This window comes from Lactuca sativa, chromosome 8 (genome assembly GCF_002870075.4).
Source record: "Lactuca sativa cultivar Salinas chromosome 8, Lsat_Salinas_v11, whole genome shotgun sequence".
NCBI classification, from domain to species: Eukaryota; Viridiplantae; Streptophyta; class Magnoliopsida; order Asterales; family Asteraceae; genus Lactuca; species Lactuca sativa.
The window spans coordinates 310,419,969-310,441,108 of NC_056630.2; the positions used below are offsets into that span (position 1 = coordinate 310,419,969).

General features: G+C 36.1%; 1 pseudogene; it reads left to right on the top strand.

Annotated features, from left to right (window-relative positions):
- The first annotated feature begins 333 nt into the window (after positions 1-333).
- The window catches only part of LOC111911079 (phytanoyl-CoA dioxygenase-like), a 34,241-nt pseudogene continuing 13,434 nt past the window's right edge, over positions 334-21,140 (top strand).

Below are 21,140 nucleotides of genomic sequence, written 5' to 3' on the forward strand. Positions count from 1 at the left end.
ATCCTTTCTACCTTCTTTCTATCTTTCATCTTCACAATCGACTCTCCCTCTTGTTTCTCTATTGTTATAAGTGATATAAAGAAGGGAGACTGGGATGGATTTGCCGATGATGATGAACAGATGTGCTTTCCGGTCAATTTCGAAGATGGTGTTGTCGATTTCGATGGTGGTGTCGATGTACATGCGTGAATCCTTAGTAATGAAGAATCAAATCCATCCTTTTTATTCTTGGTATCAAAATATAGGTTTAAAGGGGTGAAATCCATATCTATAATACTTATGTTTACGTCTCGATTTTGGATTGCTTAGACATGAACAATAAGAGAGTCAACGATGGGAATCGTCGGAAATTTGAGTTCTCACATGCTTTAGTTCTTCAATTATCAAGGTAATAAGCTTCTTCTTCTCTTCTTCCCCAAACCCTAACTTCTTTTCAATTGATGGATTATAGCTTCAACATGCGCTAATATTACACGGTATCTTGTTATCGAATCATTCTCGAGTACTTGAGAGATTGAACCGTTAAGAAAGAGGATGGACCAATTGTGGGATGGCTTTGATTCCTTCGCCTCAATTTTCTCCACCAAGAACCAGATCCATTTTATTGCTTGAAGTTTTTCAAAACTTATCAGATGTTTGATTAGTGTTAAAGACCAAAAAACATTCATTGTCAACTTAAAGTTTCTTCATGCTATGTTGAATTACGGAATATACCAAGTATAAATAGTTTTTTCTACTTCAAATTATGATAAAACCCAGTTGAGTTTTTGGGTAACAAATGACTTGTTTTATGAAATCGTATTAGTCCTAATTGAATGATGTTTTTTTGTTTATTTAATGGTCAACAAAGGACGTGGTGACTACTTCTATGAGAGCCCTGATAAGATTGAATTTCTATTTAAAGGTACATGTAATATCTTGAATTTGATTCAACTGATATTTTTTGGCTATTAATTGATTATCTAACATGCGTTTTTATAGAAAAAGCATTTGATGATGATGGAAAGTTAAAGCAACCAAAGCAGCGCTCTATAAACAAATGCAACCATGGTATGTGCAACATACAAAACATTTTAACAAACATGTAAATTCACCACTTTTAATCCAATATCATGTTTCTTGATCTCCCCTTTTGTCGATTTACACGATCATGATCCCATTTTTAAAAGTTCTATTGCTCGGATAAAATGGCAGACATGTTATAGTCTTTGGGATACAAAAGGCCAGTAATCATTCAGTGAATGTGTAACATTCATAAAAATTCATGAAAATATTAAACTTTTTCGAGCAACAAAAACTCATAATTGTTTATAATGTAGTTTTCAAAACGAGTTTAAACATCAGAGAAATCCCAAAATCAAGAAACAAAACATGAGGATCTGCCGATCAAAACCTTCGCCTTCCCGCGATCCTCTGAGGTACGTGAAACATAATCCAAAACTGTAAACGCAAAGCTTAGTGAGTTTCCCCAAAATACCAACACCAAATAAAACTAGAATAATATCATAAATCACATGCATATAGAGCCTTCAGTCAGAATAGAACGCCCCACCAGCCTATAGTCTACCTGGTATGCTCACAGAACCTACAACATGACTGGTACGCCACCTTGGGCCTTCAGCGTATCTGGAACGTTCTCCGGGCCTTCGGCCTGACTGGTACGCCCCAATGGCCTTCAGTCTATCTGGGACACCTTGGGTCTGTTGGCCTTCATCACAAAGCAGGACCGCCTCAACCCAACCATACATAACATCTCTGATAGATTTTGAGCACTCTAACACTCCTATGGTATACATGCAACCCTATAAACCTTGGATCTATGTTTTCTCTAATATACTTGCAAATTTGATTTTCCAAGGTTTACTTCATAACTAGCATGGCATGGGGAACGTGTAATATAAAAACTAGTTGAAGTACATACCTTTCTTGTTGCTTAAATTCCTTGATGACTTTGTGAGCCTAGCACCCCAAATGTTGTGCCTCAAATGCTTCACACAACACCACAAGACATGGAATAACTTGAGAGAATGTCACTAACAATCAAAATTGGCTATGCGCTCTTAGAATCAACTAGTGTCCGATTTTGCTAGCCATAGGGTCCCTTTTATAGTGTTGTCACAAGTAGCGTTTACATATGTATGCACTTAATTGTCATGACTCTTCATTTCTAATAATCCATGGGTTTGTAACTGTTGGATTAGGTGTCTAAGCCCATAATTATTATTGGTGTGTTTTCGATCTAGAGTAGCATGGTCCATTTGGGTTGCATATCATTAGGACAATTTGTTAGGATGGACTTTTGAGAGAAGGTTATTTATGGTTTATTAATATATTATAAGTAATAATATATTAATATGAAATCATATATTTTAATTCGTATTGATCAAGAATTAATGTGGAATTAATTTAGTGGTCGAAAGAGACTAATTAAATCAATGGGGACTAATTATGATAATTAGTTATATTTATATGTGTTGGGTTTATGATCCATGTTGGACCATGTTTATGTATGGATACATAAAGAGTTGGGTCACATGAACCATGGATCATAAAACCCATGGGTATGGATTTGGGTTATATCCATGAACCTTGAAATCCCACATATAAATAGATACTTCATTGCCCAAAATCGCCACTTGTATCTTTTTAGAGTTCATGGTGTCTTTTGTGTGCATGGAATTCCCTCTCAAGTTCTTCCTTTGTCCATGGTGTGTTGTAATTTCATTTGAGGCTTCCACACTATTGGGGCTAAGCTCTTTAAGACCAAATACACCAAGAATTCAAGCTCCATCAAAAGGTATGTCATGCTAACCAATATATTATATTTTTATGTTAAACGCTTGCTAGTTGTAAGATTAATACCTTGGAAACCATTTGCATGTATAATTAGTGAAAACATAGATCAAAGGTATTTAGGGTTGTATGTGCACCATAGGATGTTGTAATATACCAAAACCCAACAGTGGTATCAGAGCCACGGGTTGTTTTCAATTATACCTGATGCAAGTTGCTGGAAAAAAAAACTGAAAAAAAAAATCGAATTTTTTGCTGTCGGGACAGCAAACTCGACGAGTCCATGAACAAATTCATCCAACTCGACGAGTTGGAGCCCGTGACAACTTACCTTCGAGTTTTTTTGGCATGTTTTGGATTAGAATCATTACCGCAAAATGTTTTTTTTCCATAAAATTTGCTTTTTGATACTATGGTAATGTTTATTCTCATCCAAATAAAGGATAATAATCAAAGTTTCAAGTTTTATACATGTTTATATGATGCTTGAAAAATGTTGAATATGAATGTTCATGTTTATGAGTTTGTTTAGATTAATAGGAAAAATTATGAGATAGTTGTTTTCAATCCAAATTAATCATGAAGTTGTTCATAATATATGTTTTTGTAACTTGTCCTCAAGTTACATGAAAAGTCACACTTATGAATTTTAAAACTCATAAAATTTCCATAAGTTATGAAAAAATGAAGAGTCACATTTTTAATGCTTTTAAAGTCTTCCATAACTTGTCTACAAGTTATGGAACTTGAAGGGTTTTTTCCATTAAACCACTTTAAAATTCATAAGTTATGGAAACCATAAGTTTTTTTAATTGTTCAAAACTTGTCCTCAAGTTTTGGAATTCATAAAGTCAAACCCCATATACACTTTAATTCCAAACCCAAGAATTTTTAAAGTTAAAGTTCAAACTTTATGGACTTCATTAAATTAATTAAAGTGTCTAACTAAAAGAGATAATAATTCCATAAAAACATGGTTTAAGTTTAATTAAATTAAGACTATAGTTTAATTAATAGATTAAACCACCAAGTATTTTAAATGTTTAAAATACACCCTTATGCTATTATAATATTAATAGTTAATACTTATATATATGTATGTATAAGAACAAAGTCAGTCTTACCGTTAGTAGGCCTCATTCACGAAACCAGTCTATAAAGGGGGTATAAGGTTAATGCATATAAAATGGCAGTTTAACGGGTGTCCACTCTTACCCACCGCTTCCTTGACCGATGGAGGGTCGTTAGCCGAACGGGTAGGACAAGGACTATAATTCTCCCTTCATTAAAGTATTAATGATAAATACTAAGTAACTAAACCTTTTATAAATACCCAATCTTAGTTACTTATGAAAAAGTGAATAAGGTGCTAATCCATGAAATTACACTTTGCACTTTGTTTAAGTCGGTTAGTGGAGCGTGTGTGGTTAACCGGCACACTAACTCGTATTTAACAAGGTAGGAAAAGGGTAACTTAACGGTTATCATAGTATCGATGGAGCGTGTGTGGTTAACCGGCACATCGATTGAGGGGTAAACACTTAAGGGTACCAAGTAATTTGCATGGTTACTTCACACCTTGTTTTGTGATCATCGGCATCCCAGTCACAAAACCTGAAGGGCACACTCGAGATTGAAACATGCCATTAAACAGTTCAATAAATATCAAAGATCTAGGAGTTTCGAAAAACCAATTAAAACCTAATAATATATATTTCGTTTTGATGGTGGAAATTGGTGAATCGTCATTTGCCTACCTTAAAATATTTTATAGCTTGGATTACGGCATCCCACTTCCAAGTTATAAAAGTATTGTGTTGGGTCCTAGCCTTAATATTTCATATTGGGTGTTATATTAAGGACTTTAAATCAACTATCTTGAATATCTCACAAAAGATGTCTGGTTTAGACATTTATGATCTTCCCAAATCTCTTGAAACAAGCTTTCCTAAATGAAGATGATGTCCCATGGAAATCATACTTCTTTCACCTCATCCAATTATTCTCCCTAACCCACAAGTTCCTGAAAAGTTTAAGGTCACTCAAGCCCTATTGGCAAGAAAAGGTCTATGTGTGATCACATCTTGGAGATGTAGTCACATATTGACAAGCCGGGAGAGTTGGGTGTCAAAGTCTTGAGAAAGTTGGTGGCTCAACTACTTTCTATGTGACATAGTGAGTTCTTTTGGAACACCTATGAAACAGACTATGACAAGACCCTTAATGATCTTATCTATTTGCTAAGATCAACTTCCTAAAAGCTTTATGGACATTGACAATTGATGGGTTTTAGCCATAAGAACTTTCCTATGTGCGCATGCAAAAACCCTAATGCTTGGATCTAGGCTTTCTAATAAACATGCTTTGAATCCAAGTCTTCTAATGACTAATTAGGTTAAATAACAACATTGAAACAGATCTAGAATCATACCTTTGAGTTCCTTGTTGATCTTGAGGTCTTGGAGCTTCTAGAGTCACAAATGTCACTCCTCTAATGGCTTACAAACACCAATAGCAAGAAGAATGATTTAGGAGAGAGGAGAGGGAAAGAATTCGGCCAGGGTTCTCTTATTTTATGAGATGTCACGAATTCCCTATCCATGGGGTCTATTTATACTTGTAGACTCCTTAAGGGTTACAACCTAAACCCTAATTGGATAATCTTCTCTTAAGGCTATCCAAATCCATTCCATAGATAAGCCTTTGGACGATTTTGGCTATCCTAATACTCTTAGAATTCGTCCAAAGCATATCCCAATGGATTTACAGTCTAAAGCTTAACTATCAAACAATTGACAGTTTATACCCCTTTATTTAATTAATCTCTTTAAGTCACCAAATTAATTCTATGACTTATATTAATCAAATAACAACTATATTATTCATCATATTATTCTCATAATATATTAATAATATTTACTCTCTCTTAATAAATCATCCTATCAAGTTGCTATGGTGAAGGCAACCCAAAAGGACCATGCACAACCGGGCCAAATACTTGTCTAATATAGTTGTAGCCTTAGACACTATTCCAACAGTCTCCCACTTGGATAAGTCTAGTAACTATACGCACAAGTACAATTCGGTTTGCAATCGTAGCTCTCAAAGACGCTGTCAACTCTGATCTAATCAATCTTGTCCTTTAGATAAGGGAACGTACAGTCCTCTGTTAGATATCATGCTGACAATCCTATGGAATGGTTAGTCAAGCATTTAGGTTTCTCGATCTCTGATTTATTTGACATAGAACTTAATCGAACACATCAATTCAGTTCTGACCGGGCCCGGCACATAAGTCAAATCAAATCATCGAGCGGCCGAGATATCGCTTTTACCTTCTTAGATAAAAGTTACAGATAAACTTCGACTTATATGCATTTACTTATTCATTAACCAACTATACACAACAATATGTTTTATAACACCAAGTTACTGATGTGTTTTCGTATTATCAATGTACAATCAATTAACAAATAATAAACCATATATCTAGGTTTTAAGACTATATGATATTATCGTCTTGCGACCACCTTTTATATCGTATTCCATAAGGTGATTCCAGCAAACGCGGGTTTATTCCAATGCTCAAAACTAGTTCATAAGCACTCATGAACGTTGCGGCAATCCTTTGCTATGTCTAACACCATTTAGACATTCTACACACCAATTCATGACAATCTTCATTCATATCTACTCCCAACATATGAACGATTGTGGACCATTTGAACAATTCGATTATTCCTAATAAACTCAATTATTCTGGAAGTCAAAACATGCAAAGTGAAACAATAGCTAAACAATTAACATAAGATAGTAACATTACTTATAAATAAAGCTCCTTTATTTAATCATCAAATGTCAATTACATTTATCTATTACACGTTTCTAATACTATCTAGTCTATGCTAATATCATCCTTCAGCCCAATACTCCTAGCATGCTGCAAGTGCTTAACCCTACTCAGTCCCTTTGTAAGCGGATCTGTTGGGTTATCTTCTGATGATATCCTCTTCACTACGAGTTTTCCTTCTTCTACACGATGTCTAATAAAGTGATACTTTCTGTCGATATGTCTTGATCTACCATGATCCCTCGGTTCCTTGGTTAAGGCAACCGCGCCTTCGTTATCACAGAAAATCTCCATTGGCTCCTTTATGGTAGGTACAACTCCAAGATCACCGATGAAGTTCTTTAGCCATATTGCCTCCTTCGACGCTTCGCTCGCTGCAATGTACTCTGATTCGCACGTTGAATCAGCTACGGTCTCCTGTTTGGAACTCTTCCATGTCACTGCTCCTCCATTTAGGGTAAAGACCCAGCCCGACTGCGAACGGTAGTTGTCCCTGTCGGTCTGAAATCTAGCGTCACTATACCCTCGCACCTTCAAGTCATCACTCCCTCCGAGGACTAAGAACCATTCCTTCGTCCTCCGAAGTTAATTAAGGATGTTTTTCACCGCAATCCAATGTGCTTTGCCAGGATTCCCTTGATATCTGCTAACCATGCTCAAAGCGAAGGCTACATCAGGGCGAGTACAAGTCATAGCGTACATGATTGAGCCAACTGCAGAAGCGTATGGTACTCGACTCATTTCTGCTATCTCAGCTTCGGTACTCGGACTTTGAGTCTTACTCAACTTGGCATTACTTTGTATCGGTAGTTCTCCCTTCTTTGAGTTTTCCATACTAAAACGTTTTAGTACCTTCTCTAAGTAAGTATTCTGACTAAGTCCAATTAGTCTCTTACTTCTTTCTCTTACTATCCTTATTCCAAAAATGTAAGAAGCCTCTCCGAGGTCCTTCATAGCGAAGCACTTCCCGAGCCAGGACTTAACTTCCTGTAGAGTCGGGATGTCGTTTCCTATGAGTAATATGTCATCGACATATAGAACGAGGAAGCTTACTATACTCCCACTGGCTTTGACATATACACAAGATTCGTCTTCGCTTCGTACAAATCCAAACTCTTTGACTTTCTCATCGAAGCAAAGATTCCATCTGCGAGACGCTTGCTTAAGTCCATAAATGGACTTCTCAAGCTTACACACTCTATTCGGATGCTTCGTATCCACAAACCCCTCTGGCTGAGCCATGTAAACATCGTCAGCCAACTTTCCGTTAAGGAAGGCGGTCTTGACATCCATTTGCCAAATCTCATAATCATGAAATGCGGCAATTGCTAGCATCACTCTAATAGATTTAATCTTCGCAACTGGTGAGAAGGTCTCATCATAGTCAACTCCGGGAGTTTGAGTAAAGCCCTTCGCGACCAATCGCGCTTTATATGTGTGTACGTTCCCATCCACGTCAGTCTTCTTCTTGAAGATCCATTTGCACCCAACGGTCTTACGTCCGGGCACATAATCAACCAAATTCCAAACTTGGTTATCATACATGGATTAGATCTCGCTATCCATTGCTTCTTTCCACTTTACAGACTCCGGGCCTGCCATGGCTTCCTTATAGCTATTAGGTTCATCAAGATTTACTAGTGTACCATCACTAATATACGTGTCCCCTTCGGTAGTAATATGAAAGCCATAAAACTGGGGATGAACTCTAACTCTATCGGAACGTCTAAGAGGTAGGGATTCGTCAATCGGTTCAATCGGAGTTTCCTCCTCGGGATGAGTGCCAGCGGTAGAGGTTCCTTCATCTATCGACTCTTGAATCTCTTCAAGTTCGATTTACCTCCCACTGTCTCCTTGGCTCATGAGTTCTCGCTCTCGGAAAACTCCTCTCCTCGCAACGAAGACAACATTGTCCTTCGGTCTATAGAAGAGATATCCAAAGGATGTCTGCGGGTAGCCGATGAAAATACATCGCTCACTTCGAGGTTCAAGCTTGTCGTGAGTATCTCGTCTTACGAAAGCCTCGCAACCCCAAACCTTGATATGTGCCAACGAGGGAGCTTTCCCTGTCCACATCTCGTGAGGTGTTTTGGCAACCTTCTTAGTAGGGACTCGGTTAAGGATATGGGCGGCAGTCTCTAAGGCATACCCCCAAAAAGAGATTGGTAGTGAAGCATGACTCATCATAGAGCGAACCATATCTAATAAGGTTCGATTACGCCTTTCTGCCACACCATTCAACTGCGGTGTCCTAGGAGGCGTCAATTGTGAAACTATTCCACACTCCTTGAGATAATCGTGGAATTCAAGACTTAGGTACTCTCCTCCTCGATCGGATCGAAGCATCTTGATCTTCCTGCCCAATTGATTCTCCACTTCATTCTTGAACTCTTTGAACTTTTCAAAGGTGTCTGACTTTTTCTTGATTAAGTAGATATACCCATATCTACTATAGTCATCGGTAAAAGTCACATAGAAGCGGTTCCCATCCTTCGTGGTTGATCTAAATGGTCCACATACATCGGTATGTATTAGGTCCAATAGACCCTCGCCCCTTTCACACGTACTCGTGAAGGGAGACTTAGTCATCTTTCCAAGCAAACAAGACTCGCATGTGTCATCTTCCCTAAGGTCGAATGACTCCAACACTCCATCCTTTTGGAGTTGGGCTATGCGTTTCTTGTTGACATGTCCAAGTCGACAATGCCACAAGGATGCTTTATCCATACTAGTGGAAGAATCAATATTCAAAACATCATTTCCTAAGTTATCAACAATCATAACGGTTTCATATATTCCATTACATGGTATAGCTTCAAAGTAAAAGACACCATTTAGATAAGCCAAAATAGAACCATTCTCATTATTAAAAGAAAATCTAAATCCTTGTCTATATAAACCATGAAATGAAATGATGTTTCTAGCCATTTCTGGCGAATAGCAACAATTGTTCAAATCCAAAACCAAACTATTCCTAAGCACTAAAGAATACACTCCAATCTTGGTTACAGGCGACGATCTTCTGTTCCCCATGATTAGATTGATCCTTCCTTGCTCCACATCCCTACTTCTTCTTAGTCCCTGCACATTAGAACAAATGTGATAACCACAACCGGTATCAAGAACCCAAGAAATAGCATGATTAGAATCGTTAGATTTGATTGTGTATATACCTGCGAAAGATGGCTTGATCTTTCCCTCTTTGATTGCTTGTAGGTAATCCGGGCAGCTTCTCTTCCAATGTCCTATCTTGTGGCAGTGGTGGCACTCTGCCTCCTTCGGGTTAGAGCAGGGCTTGGCGGGATCAACTTTGGTCCCACTAGAAGAGGCACCATCTCGGGCTTTCGCCTTGCGATAGTTCTTCGATGAAGCTTTCCTCTTCTTTCCCTTCCCTTGACCAATAGCCAAGACAGGAGCAGCGGACGGATTGGGAGTAGGTGCAACAGACTTGTCCTTGAAGTTGCTCTCAGCAACCCTCAAGAGACCTTGGAGCTTGCTTAGGGTGACCTCTTCTTTGTTCATGTGGTAGGTCATCCTAAATTGGTTGTACATCGGAGGCAAAGAGTGAAGCACCATGTCGATCGCCAAGTCTTCACCGAAGTCAACATTTAACTTGCGAAGGCGGTCGACATACCTTTGTATCTTTTGCAGGTGCACGGTAAGAGATTCTCCATGACCCATCTTCGCGGAAATCATGTTGGTGAAAATCTCATAACGCTCTTGTCTCGCGTTTTGATGGTATCTCTCAAATAAGTCTTGGTGCATCTCGTACGGGTACATGTCCTCGTAGGACTTTTGGAATTCGGAGTTCATGGTGGCGATCATGATGCAATGTACCTTCGTTGCATCTCGCTCATGAGTTTCAAAGGCGGTGATTTCGGCAGGAGTAGCAACTTCGGGGTTGATTTTCTCGTGTTTCTCATCGAGGACATACTCCTTATCCTCATAGCGAGCAATGGTGCGAATGTATCTTATCCATTCGCTAAAGTTTGTTCCCTCGAAGGTGACCTTTTGGCAAAGGCTCATCAATGTGAAGGAACTAGCAGCAGCGTTGTTTGCGTTCGACATCTACAATTAGAAAAGGACAAAGATAGATTTGAATAAGAATCCCTAATTATCACCCAATAAGAGAATTAGGGCTAGGATCCAACAATAACATTTACATACTAGAAAAGGGATGCCGTAATCTAACATGCAAATAAATTGAAGGTAAGTGAATGACGATTCACTAATTCTCCATCACAAAACTTAAACTATTAGTCCTAAGTGTTTATGAGAATTCCTAGGTTCGGATGAGATTCATTGAAACTATTCAATGGCATGTTTAAATCTCGATATGCCCCTCTCGTTTGTGACTGGGATGCCGAGGATCACAAAGTGGGTGTGAATTACCATGCAAATTCACATGGTGCCTTCATTGTAACAATCACCTATTCGATGTGCCAGTAAACCACACACGCTCCATCGAACTATGAGAAACAATGAATCACCCTTTGCCACCTTCGCTTAGAACCAATTAGTGTGTCGGTAAACCACACGCGCTCCACTAACATCTTAGCAAGGTGCAAAGTGTAATTTCATGGGATTGCATCAATTCACTTTTCCTAAAGTAACTAGGATTGGGAAATTTTAAAAATATGTGTAGTTACTTTATATTTCTTATTATACTTTTAATGAGAGGATGAGGTTGCCCTATCCTACCCGTTCGGCTAACGACCCTCCACCAATCAAGCAAGCGGTGGGTGTGAGTGTACACCCATTAAGCGCCATTTTATAGGCCGCAACCTTATACCCACCTTATAGATCGGCTTCGTGAATGAGGCCTACTAATGGTAAGACTAGCATTTAGTTATACATATATATATTATTCTAGTAATATCATATTAGTATAGGGTTGTATTTTAAAACTTTTAAAATCTAGGGTTTGAAATTTAAGTTGTCTAAATTAAAACTTTTAATCACAAATATAAATTTCAAAACATGAGGGTAGGTTTTAAACATTTAAAACATGGAGGATCAAATAACAAATAATTCCAATTAACAATTAATATCCTAATTATCTATATTTGATTTTATTCAAGATAATTACCAAAATAATTAAAATAATTAATTAATTATCATATAAGGAAATTAAATATTTTATTAGTTGATAAATACCTTTAACTAGATCAAGATAATAGTCATATATATCAAAATCGGATTTAGATTGATCTATTATGATTAAGGTAAGTTTCCATAAGATAATTATGAAAAAATCCCGAATCTGGTCATTCCTGACGCCTGGACTCGCCGAGTGCACAAGGGGACTCGCCGAGTCAGGCCTACTCGCCGAGTCCACCTTGGAACTCGCCGAGTCCATGACTCAGAAACCTAAAAATCGAATTTTGCACGTTTGTTTCAGTTAATCAAGCAACAATTTAAAGAAAACCAAGCTAGGCTCTGATACCACTGATGGGTTTTAGCCATAAGAACTTTCCTATGTGCGCATGCAAAAACCCTAATGCTTGGATCTAGGCTTTCTAATAAACATGCTTTGAATCCAAGTCTTCTAATGACTAATTAGGTTAAATAACAACATTGAAACAGATCTAGAATCATACCTTTGAGTTCCTTGTTGATCTTGAGGTCTTGGAGCTTCTAGAGTCACAAATGTCACTCCTCTAATGGCTTACAAACACCAATAGCAAGAAGAATGATTTAGGAGAGAGGAGAGGGAAGGAATTCGGCCAGGGTTCTCTTACTTTATGAGATGTCACGAATTCCCTATCCATGGGGTCTATTTATACTTGTAGACTCCTTAAGGGTTACAACCTAAACCCTAATTGGATAATCTTCTCTTAAGGCTATCCAAATCCATTCCATAGATAAGCCTTTGGACGATTTTGGCTATCCTAATACTCTTAGAATTCGTCCAAAGCATATCCCAATGGATTTACAGTCTAAAGCTTAACTATCAAACAATTGACAGTTTATACCCCTTTATTTAATTAATCTCTTTAAGTCAACAAATTAATTCTAATTAATTCTATGACTTATATTAATCAAATAACAACTATATTATTCATCATATTATTCTCATAATATATTAATAATATTTACTCTCTCTTAATAAATCATCCTATCAAGTTGCTATGGTGAAGGCAACCCAAAAGGACCATGCACAACCGGGCCAAATACTTGTCTAATATAGTTGTAGCCTTAAACACTATTCCAACAACAATGATGACACTAGAAATCCAGAAAAAACATTCTCTTCCCAATGGAAAGGGATCGGCCATAGTTAACTCGGTTGACCAAATGGTAAAGAAAAAAGCTAAGTCTGAGATAGTCCCATTACCAAAGGGTCCATATGTTTATATTGCCAAAGAAAGGGCATTGGTTGCGAATCTGCCAACTTTACCTAAGGATGTTAAAGTCAATAAGTTTGACTCTACTTCAGGTAAAGTCCACTATCTAACACTGCTAAGTTTCTATTCTGAAATTCTTGATACATGATGTGACTGGGTCACATGTTGATGTTTTAAGAATCAAAGAAAAGTGAAGATACTTAGAGAAAGAATATACTAAATCTAATCACGTAGATGGATTTCTATCGCATAGTTTGAAGATTGGATTCTTGAGCTACTTCTTAGGAGTTATGACATTTTGCTTAGGAATAGATAACAAGTTTCCATATCAATTGTAAGGATAACTTTTTCCGCAAAGTTTTAAAATAAAAGGTAAATCTTTTGATTTTATTTATTTTAAAATATCCTTACAATGGCATTTGTGAAAATCTGTGTTGCTTATAAGATTCCATTAAGAGCAAGAGTGGAAATATGAATTTGATTCTTTCATTTGTGGTAGTGTCTAAATTTACCAAATAAGGAAAGATTCTCATCACCCAAGTTTCAGTTGGATAGAAACTTGAAATCATGCAAGTTGTATAGCATGATGAATGAGAACTTTTGAGCATTGGAAAAATTAAGACTAACTACTTGTTCACATGGATGTGTGAGTCAAGTAAAGGACTAAGGGATCGGGTACACATTCTTGTGCACTGGTCAGAGTCCACCACAAAAGATCAATAAGACTATTCGTCATAATTTACTATAGCTCAGTAAATATGGTTATACTTACAAGCTTAAGTGTAATTCTAAGACATTGAAAAAGGTTCATATGTATGGCAGAGCAAATAAGAAGAATCAATTTAGGCAGATAGATAAAAGTTTCTCAAATCTGAAAAGATGGGAGAGTACCTTAGTATCATGTTTTAAGACCATCTTAATGATTTTTAGACCTTATCAGAATTCATCCTCTAAGTGCATATTGATAGTTAAGAAGAGGAGTTACGAATTGTTGAAGTGGTTAAATCAAGAAGATGATTCATACTTTGTTCCAAAAACAATTATTAGATTTATACTCTATGATTTTAACTTGAGTGACATGTCTTAAAGAAGGTTTAAAACACTTATCAAATGTAAGAGTAAAAGTTTTCTACTCTTGTACATTTGAAATTGGTAAATTGTGATGTTTTGGATAAAACAAAGACCAACCAAGGCCAATTGTGTGAAGTGTTTGTCTTGATTAGAATCCACACTATCTCTTGAATATTTGACAAGAAAGTCTTATATGTCAAGAGGACAGTGGGAGTCTTAAAGGTCTCGAAAGTCTCAAGAACTAATCAAGAATAAAACCTGAAGTACTTCATTAGCATACTACTATAGGTTTATAACCTATCGTGTTGACATATTCTGTGCCCATTCTAGTTAAAGTTGGCTTTGCATATGAGTTCTTAGAGTTCTCAATTGGTTGCACAACAACTTGGAAGCAATGGCAGGCCTTGAGCTACCAGGTGGCAAGAAATTAAGATTGAGTTTAGTCTATATGAGTTTGGATTTGTCATTATCCTTGTCTTGTGACTATGGTTTTGACAATTCACATGGATAAGAACACATACACCATTAAATCTAAGGTTCATAAGGTTTCTCTCCGATTCATGAAAAGATGGTGAGGAAACACTTCCACCAAGTAGATTTGAAGTAGATAACAATTGTGATATTTGCATTCTCAAAGTCGTTAGTGGAGCTGTTATTGGGTTTTGAGCATTCTAACACTCTTAAGTGTACATGCAACCCTAAATACCTTGGATCTATGTTTTCTCTATTATACATGCAAATATGAATATTCCAAGGTATTACCCTAACTTGCATACAATCTTTTGATACTTGAATAATAAACTAGATAGAAATACATACCTTGTTGATGTAGCTTAACTCAATGAAGCTCGAGAGCCTAGTGCCCCAAGTGTGACACCTCAAATGGTTCACACAACATCATCAACACTTGGAATAACCATGAAAAGAAGACACTTCATGCTCAAATTGGCTAGCCCTCATATAAGTATCACTAGTGCCAATTTCTTGAGCTAAAGGGGTCTTTATATAGTGTGGCTATTAGGGTTACACCATGTAACTCATGACTTTACCCATTCCTTATGCTCCATTGGTTTTAACCTCCATGGAGTAGCCATGGGTCACCACATGGGTTAAACCCAACAAAAGGAATCTTGGATCATAAGCCCACATATATAAGAATTAACGATTTTCACAATCAATCCCCATATATTTAATTAGTCTCTTTTGATCACTAAATTAAGTCCAAATTAATTCTTGATCAATACTAATTAAATAACATGATTTCATATTAATATATTAGAACTTATAATATATTAATATGTCATAAATGTCCTCTTCTCACAAACGGTCTATCCAAATGTTACGATTCCACACAACCAAAATGGACCATGCCGAGTCAGGTCAAGTACATACCAATTATAGTTATGGACTTAGACACTAATCTAACAGTATCCCACTTGGATAAGTCTAAAACTATTATTGAGTATGACTTCAAAACCTAACTGGCAATCGTAGCTCTCAAAAGTCGCTGTCGAATTCTGACCTTGTCGATGAACTCTGACCTTTGTCAATGACTTGTCCATTAGATAAGGGATCATATATTCCTTCATTCTAGATATCATATGGACTGAGACATGGATTATAATCATTCTCTCTGTCCATTTGTTGTTTCCCGATTTCCGATTTATGACGACTGACTAATTGAACAAATCAAATCAGTCCAGGCCCAGCCGAGCACTTTCGTTTGTCATCATTAAATCATCGAGGGGCCCACAGATGTCGCTTTTATCCCAAAGGTAAAAGGAATGGATAAACTTCGACTCATATTGCTTGTTCTACTACTTGTTGAATCATACACAAAGGCACGTTTTATAACATCTAGTTACCAATGCGTTTTCGTGCAATCAATGTATAACCAACTCATAGTAACAACTCATATCTCTAGGTTTGAAGAATATAAAATATTATCGTCTCATGATCACTTGTGATAAAATCCATGAAGTGATTCCAATGAGCGTGGTTTGAATCCAATACTCAGAACTTATGAGCACTCATGAGTGTTGTAGCCCTTTGTCCAACATCTTAGACATCTACAAGCCAACCCATGACAGTCTTAATTCATATCTACTTCCAACATATGACCGACTGTGGATGGTTTGAATAACTTAGTCATCCTGAACAATGACTTAGTTTATTCTGGAAGTCAAAACATGCAAAATGAAAAAAAATAAATAAATAATTCAATCGAATATGGTATCAAAACCTATGAACATAAATAAAACACCTTTTATTAATTACCATATGATTACACATTATTCATTGTATATTGTTTCAGCTGTCAACTTTATTCTTGAATTTAAAACAATAGTTTTCCCATGCTCCAAGCATGTACACTATGTTATCTAAACACTAGTCATGCCATACACCAAGTATGCATACTATGTTTGTCTATGATCTTTACTTTTTGAAATAGATCAATTGAACATAAGTCCAATGATCCTCTTTTCACAGTCCAAAATCCTTACTGCAAATGCAAGAATTCCAAGTTCATGCTATTTACTGAAATATGTTAGATTCTAAACTTTTATGCATTGATCCTCTTGTAATGATTATGCACAAAATCAGAAAGACTTGACAACCACCATTACAGAGCATTCTAAAGGAGATCAGCTCCTTGGAAACATCCTTCTTGCATTAAGTTTCCTAATCTTACACAGATTGAATAATTTCTTACTTTGAAACATTTCCAGATTCTATTTTGACTATCACTTCTGAACAAGAGTTGCCTCCATACAGATGATGTCAATACGGTCCTTCCAGAATTATCACTATACTTCCAACTGTCCTTAAGCAACCAATCTTTGGTAAACCTTAGATTGTCCTCGACAATTGTTTAATCCTTTTAGTCATATCCAATTCTAGACCTTTTCCCTTCTTAATGCCCAAGCATTTGGAAAATTTTAGAAAGGTTGAATATAGCACACGTAATCGATCCTATATCCAATGCATATGGGACACGATTCATGATGTCTCACATAAAGGCTAAACTAGTCTTTTGTTATACCATTTCCATTTCTATTTGCCAAGTTCTCATAATTCAGATTATGAAAAGGGATGTCGTAATCATAATCAAATTTTAGAACGCAAGTAATGGACCCATATATAGAATTTTCTTATGTTGAGCCATTCCAACATAACATTCATATATATATATATATATATATATATATATATATATATATATATATATATATATATATATATATATATATATATATATATTCTTGACTAAATACGATTAAAACCTCAATCTAAGCTTTTAGATTTGAGATGAAGTATAATTTCCTCTCCTTTAATTATAGCAAAACAACTTTTTCCCAATTGAAACCTTTTGTTTTCTATAATTAACATTACTAACTTGCAATACTTATCATAATTATCATGCTCCCACTAACATGATGATTATTAGCATAACACTTATGCTCCCACTAGCTATGACATGTACTCAGAAATTAGCTGGACTTCTAGAAATCAATACTTTATTGACTTTCTTACCAAAGTTCAGATTTCTGATACTAGATTGCTTTGATAAAACTTTATCAATATCATACACCTTATCTTAGATAGCTCACGGGTTTATCTAAACAATTTTAAGAACTATGAAAATGGATGTCGTAATCATAGTCTCGATTGTTTAGACCTTTGCCACTTCTCACAAGTCCATGTTAGTGTGTCGGTTAACCACACACGCTCCACTAACGACTTTGAGAATGCAAATATCACAATTGCTATCTAGCTAAAATATACTTAGTGAAAGTGTTTCCTCACCATCATTTTCATGAATCGGAGAGAAACCTTATGACACTTAGATTTAATGGTGTATGTGTTCTTATCCATGTGAATTGTCAAAACCATAGTCACAAGACAAGGATAATGACAAATCCAAAATCATATGGACTGAACTTAATCTTAATTTCTTGCCATCTGGCAGCTCAAGGGCCTGTAATTGCTTCCAAGTTGTTGTGCAACCAATTGAGAACACTAAGAACTCATATGCAAGGCTAACTTTAATTGGAATGGGCACTATTTATATGTCAACATGATAGGTTATAAACCTCAAGTCGTGTGCTAGTGAAGAACTTTAGGTTTTATTCTTGATTAGTTCTTGAGACTTTCAAGACCTTTAAGACTCTCACTGTCCTCTTGACATATAAGACTCTCTTGTCAATTATTCAAGAGATATTATGGATTTTAATCAAGAAAAACACCTCACACAATTGGCCTTAGTTGGTCTTTGTTTTATCCAAAACATCACAACTTACCAAATTCAAATGTACAATAATAGGATACTTTTACTCTTACATTTGACAAGTGTTTTAAACCTTCTTTAAGACATGTCACTCAAGTTACAATTTTAGAGTATAACTCTAAGAATTGTTTTTGGAACAAAGTATGAATCATCTTCTTGATTTAACCACTTAAACAATTCATAACTCCTCTTCTTAACTATCAAAATCCACTTAGAGGATGAATTGTGATAAGGTCTCTTAACCATTAAGATGTTCATATAACATGATACTAAAGTACACTCCCATCTTTTCAGATTTGAGAAACTTTTATCCTTCTGCCTAATTTGATTCTTATTATTCGCTCTGTCATACATTGGAACCTTTTCCAATGTCTCGGAATTACACTTAAGCTAGTAAGTATAACCATATTTACTGAGCTATAGTAAATTATGATGAATATTCTTATCTATCTTTTGTGGTGGACTTAGCCAGTGCACAAGAATGTGTACTCGATCCCTTAGTCCTTCACTTGACTCACACATTCATGTGAACAAGTAGTTAGTCTTAAGTTTTCCAATGCTCGAAAGTTCTCATTCATCATGCTATACAACTTGCATGATTCCAAGTTTCTATCCAACTGAAACATGGGTGACGAGAATCTTTCCTTATTTGGTAAATTTAAACATTAACACAAATGAGAGAATCAAATTCACTTTCCAATATTGCTATCAGTGGAATCTTATAAGCAACAATTTTCCACAAACGCCATTGTAAGGATACATAAAATAAATAAAATAAAAAATTTCCTTTTATTTTAAAACTTTGCGGAAAAACTTATCCTTACAACCCATATGAAAACCTGTTGTTATCTATTCCTAAGCGATATCTCATAACTCCTAAGAAGTAGCTCAAGAATCCGATCTTCAAACTATGCGATAGAAATCCATCTACGCGATCAGATTCAACATTTTCTTTCTTTAAGTTCCTTCACTTTTCTTTGATTCTAAAAACATCACCATGTGACCCAGTCACATCATGTATCAAAAATCTCAGAATAGAAACTTAGCAGAGTTAGATAATGGACTTTACCTTAAGTAGATTCAAACTTATTGACTTTAACACCCTTAGGTAAATTGGCAGCTTCGCAACCAATGCCCCTTCTTTTGGCAATTTAACATATGGACGCTTTGGTAATGGAACATGGGACTATCACAGACTTAACCTTTCTATTTACCATTTGATCAACTGAGTTGACTATGGCTGATCCCTTTCAATTGGGAAGAGAAAGCTTTACTAGATGTCCAATGTCATTATTGTCAATGTCCATAAGTTTTAGGAAATTGATCTTAGCAAATAGATAAGATCATTAAGGGTCTTGTCATAGTCTGTTTCATAGGAGTCCCAAAGGAACTCATTATATGACTTAGAAAGTGATTGAACCACCAACTTTCTCAAGACTTTGACACCCAACTCTCCCGACTTGTCAATATATGACTACATCTCCAAGATGTGACCAGACATAGACCTTTGCTTGCCAATATATAGGTCTTGAGTGACCTTAAACTTTTCAAGAACTGGTGGGTTAGGGAGAATAATTTGGAGGAGGTGAAAGAAGTATGATTTCCATGGGACATCATCTTCATTTAGGAAAGCTTGTTTCAAGAGATTTGGGAAGATCATAAATGTCTAAACCAGACATCTTTTTGGGAGAGATATTCAAGATAGTTGATTTATAGTCCTTAATATAACACCCAATATGAAATATTAAGGCTGGGACCCAACACAATACTTTTATAACTTGGAAGAGGGATGTCGTAATCCAAGCTATAAAAGATTTGAAGGTAGGTGAATGACGATTCACCAATTTCCACCATGAAAAAACGAAATAAATTTATTAGGTTTTTTAATTGGATTTGAAACTCCTAGATCTTTTGAGATTCATTGAACTTTTCAATGGCATGTTTCAATCTCGAGTGTACCCTTCAGGTTTTGTGACTGGGATGCTGAAGATCACAAAACAAGGTGTGAATAACCATGCAAATATACTTGGTAACCTTAAGTTTTTACCCCTCAATCGATGTGCCGGTTAACCACACACGCTCCATCGATACTATGATAAACATTAAGTTACCCTTTGCCTACCTTGTTAAGTATAAGTTAGTGTGCCGGTTAACCACACACGCTCCACTAACCGATTTAAACAAAGTGCAAAGTGTAATTTCATGGATTAGCACCTTATTCACATTTTCCTAAGTAACTAAGATTAGGTATTTATAAAAGGTTTAGTTACTTAGTATTTATCAATAATACTTTTAATGAAGGGAGAATTATAGTCTTTGTCCTACCCGTTCGGCAAACGACCCTCCACCAGTCAAGGAGGCGGTGGGTGAGAGTGGACACCCATTAAACTGCCATTTTATAGGCAGTAACCTTATACCCCCCTTATAGACCGGCTTCGTGAATAAGGCATACTAACGGTAAGACTGACTTTACTCTTATACAAATATATAAATATTATTAACTTACAATATTATAAAGTATAAGGGTTGAATTTTAACTTTTAAAATTCTACGGGCTAACTTGGAATTAAAGTATTCATAAGTGAAAACTTTTCCAATTCCAAAACATGAGGGACAGTTTTAAAACTATCCAAACTCTTGGATTTTCATAACTTATGAGTTTTAATTAAAGCTTTAAAACTTTTAATGAAGAGACTCTTGGACATCCATAACTTGAGGACAAGTTATGGAGCCATAAAAACTATTTATAAGGAAAGACTCTTCATTTTTTTTTGTAACCTAAGGCATTTTT